General features: G+C 41.2%; 1 long non-coding RNA gene across 1 annotated transcript in view; it reads left to right on the forward strand.

Annotated features, from left to right (window-relative positions):
• Window positions 1–1,395: 1,395 nt before the first annotated feature.
• LOC117947220 overlaps window positions 1,396–2,720 on the forward strand; it is a 6,127-nt gene continuing 4,802 nt past the window's right edge. Inside the window, exon 1 of the long non-coding RNA XR_004657188.1 lies at window positions 1,396–1,474. This is a non-coding gene — a long non-coding RNA (uncharacterized LOC117947220). The remainder of the gene's footprint in view (window positions 1,475–2,720) is intronic.

The following is a 2,720-nucleotide window of genomic DNA, read 5'->3' on the forward strand; positions in this document are numbered from 1 at the left end:
AGTAATGGCTCTACTCACTAGTCCTTGGTTTTCAAAGTTCAATTTTTCAAATTTATTGTTGTATTGTTGCTCTGGTTACATGCGGTCTAATACAAGCTGATTTAACGGTTCACTGGAAATATGTATGAGGTGTCCTGGTACATAACCGTCAGCCAATCAGAAACATGTATTCTCAACTCTGCCGCTGTGGCGCGGCTACTTTTTGACGTCCGGGAGATTTATGATGCAACTGAAAAGTCATAAAAATTGGCCTCGACTTTGACACAAAAACAAGAGCCAGCGTGCCGACAGCCGTGACGACCGAACCCCAGCATGTAGACAATGAGAGGGGCAGGTGGTGGTTCACCCGTCCCGGGTCCTCCATCTAACGACGAGGCGTTGTGGACTTCATTGGCACCGCTGCCGCTGCTTTCCTCTGCCTTCTGTCCTCCTCCGAGGGCAGCCCAACGATGAGTTATGTCTCTGCAGCTCGGCACAGCATGACACGCTCACCTCCCCAGATGGTCCTCCCTGTGATTCAGTTAGCCGCCTTGTCTGTTGCCGGGCAGCGTGCGCGGACCAATGAAACATCACACACACTTAGGATCTCGGTTTCACGTGGCGAAAAACCAGCAGCCACCAACACAGGACATGGTTTCTCCCCTCCGAGGAGGGTTCTAATGAATTAGTTTCCAGGCCTCTTAACGTCTGCCATTCAGAGCGGTGGCGCCAACGAGGTGGGGGTGGGGGTGGGGGTGGGGGGGGGGGGCACGGGGCTAATGATCAACTGACATCGTTCATCCCATTACTGTCATTATGACTTCATATTCCATGTTTTATGAATGTCTGTAAACATAATCTCGTTGGTTAACAATTTAAATTCTGCAGAAGCCAACAGACGGGCCTGGATGGAAAATAAAACAAATGAGAAGACGTTATGTAAGAAATTGCTTCAATAGGTTTGTCTGAGCACCCAAACATTGGATTTAGGGACTGTTAATGCAACAAACAAGACAACATTTAGGGGAAATTATCCTAATATATACAGTATATGATATATATTTGATATTTGGCGCTTCCCAAGACTTGGGGCAAGCGGGCATGACCATTCAATTTGTGACCTTTGGCTATTATTACAATCCATAATAAAATAATGGCATCGTCACCTTAACCCTCATGTTTTCATGATATAGGAAAATTGAGACGTTTTCCTGTATCAATGTTCTTTTTAATTTCCCAAAATAACATGATTGATTCCACCCAACGCTCTTTGGCAAGTACACATCTCTACTTTCATTAATTTTGGGGGCGTCTTATTCAGTTTTATAGCATTTAAAAAAACAAATGGAAGTGTTTTTGAAATAGTATTGAGTAAAAGTTGAAATATTCCAGTCTGTGATTATCCATCAACATCCATTCCTTTAATTTTAGTCTCAATAATTCCTAATTTCTGCTTTTCTAACTCAAACATTAGGTATAATTTCCTATAAATGAGGTTTATTGGCCATAAATTCCCTGTAAAACTAAAGTTAATAAGTTAGTGTAAAAAGTGACAAACATTGAAAAAAAGCATCAAAAGGTGTTTAAAAAAAAAAAAACGGAAAAGTTAAAAACATCAATAAAAATCAACAAAAGGGTTGATTTTCAAATTTGACGGGAAGACAACGCGAGGGTTAACAACGGCTGTAAAGAGGTCTTTTACATGAGAACAACTGGAGATATTTCTCATAAATCCACGTCAAGCATGTGTGGAGGGATGAAACCGCGACCTTGAATACAAAGGGGTCAGGCTCATTATGGTCCTGTACATTATGATGCAGAGCATCCAGAGCATGTCGACGTTGAATATAATCACACATCAGGGCTCCACGGTAACGGTCTCCCAGTTGCCCTTGCCAACCAGATTGAGTTAATTGGCAACCGTTTTATGGCCTCTGGTTGCCCCCTTTGGCAACCACCTGCCAACCAACGTTTGTATATATATATATATATATATATATATATATATATATATATATATATATATCTATATCTATATATAGATATATCTATATATAGATGATATATATAAAGATATACAGTGGCTTGCATAGGTTTACACACCCATGCTAAAGTTGATTAAAAAGAGGAATAAAAACATATCTTTTGGAAATTTATCTTAATGCCTTAATTCCAATAAATTAGGAAAATCCAACTTTTTAAGGACACCAATTTTCTTTGTGAATGAATAATGCATTGTAAATAAATAAATGTTTTTCCTTAAAGTATACACCCCCTATGTTAAAATACAGGGGGCATAAGTATACACCCCCCCTATGTTAAAATACAGGGGGCATAAGTATACACCCCCCTATGTTAAAATACAGGGGGCAGCGGAAAATCTCAAGTGAATTGCCTCTCTAAAAAATGATTTCAGCAGATCCTCTCAGGGCCTTCACCGGCGGCCGCTCCCGCATGCTTTGGTGATTAGCACATGTGCCGTTGCCATGGAGACGGTGTAAACTGTGGCTGGCCTGGGTAATGATCCACCTGGTCGCTTTAACCTGACTCCACACGCCACCCATTATTCTTCCTGGAATAGTTTCAATTAGAGCTCCAGACCTGTGACTCAGTACATTAGTCAGCCATGAATACAAGCGCTGTGTGCACTGGGACCTCCATACAGAGGGAAGTAAAGACAAAATGGGACAAAAGCACCTTATCTGCAACATACAAGCAAATCAGGTGTATTAAATGAGGAG

The sequence above is a fragment of the Etheostoma cragini genome, chromosome 7 (genome assembly GCF_013103735.1).
Source record: "Etheostoma cragini isolate CJK2018 chromosome 7, CSU_Ecrag_1.0, whole genome shotgun sequence".
In the NCBI taxonomy this organism is placed as follows: Eukaryota; Metazoa; Chordata; class Actinopteri; order Perciformes; family Percidae; genus Etheostoma; species Etheostoma cragini.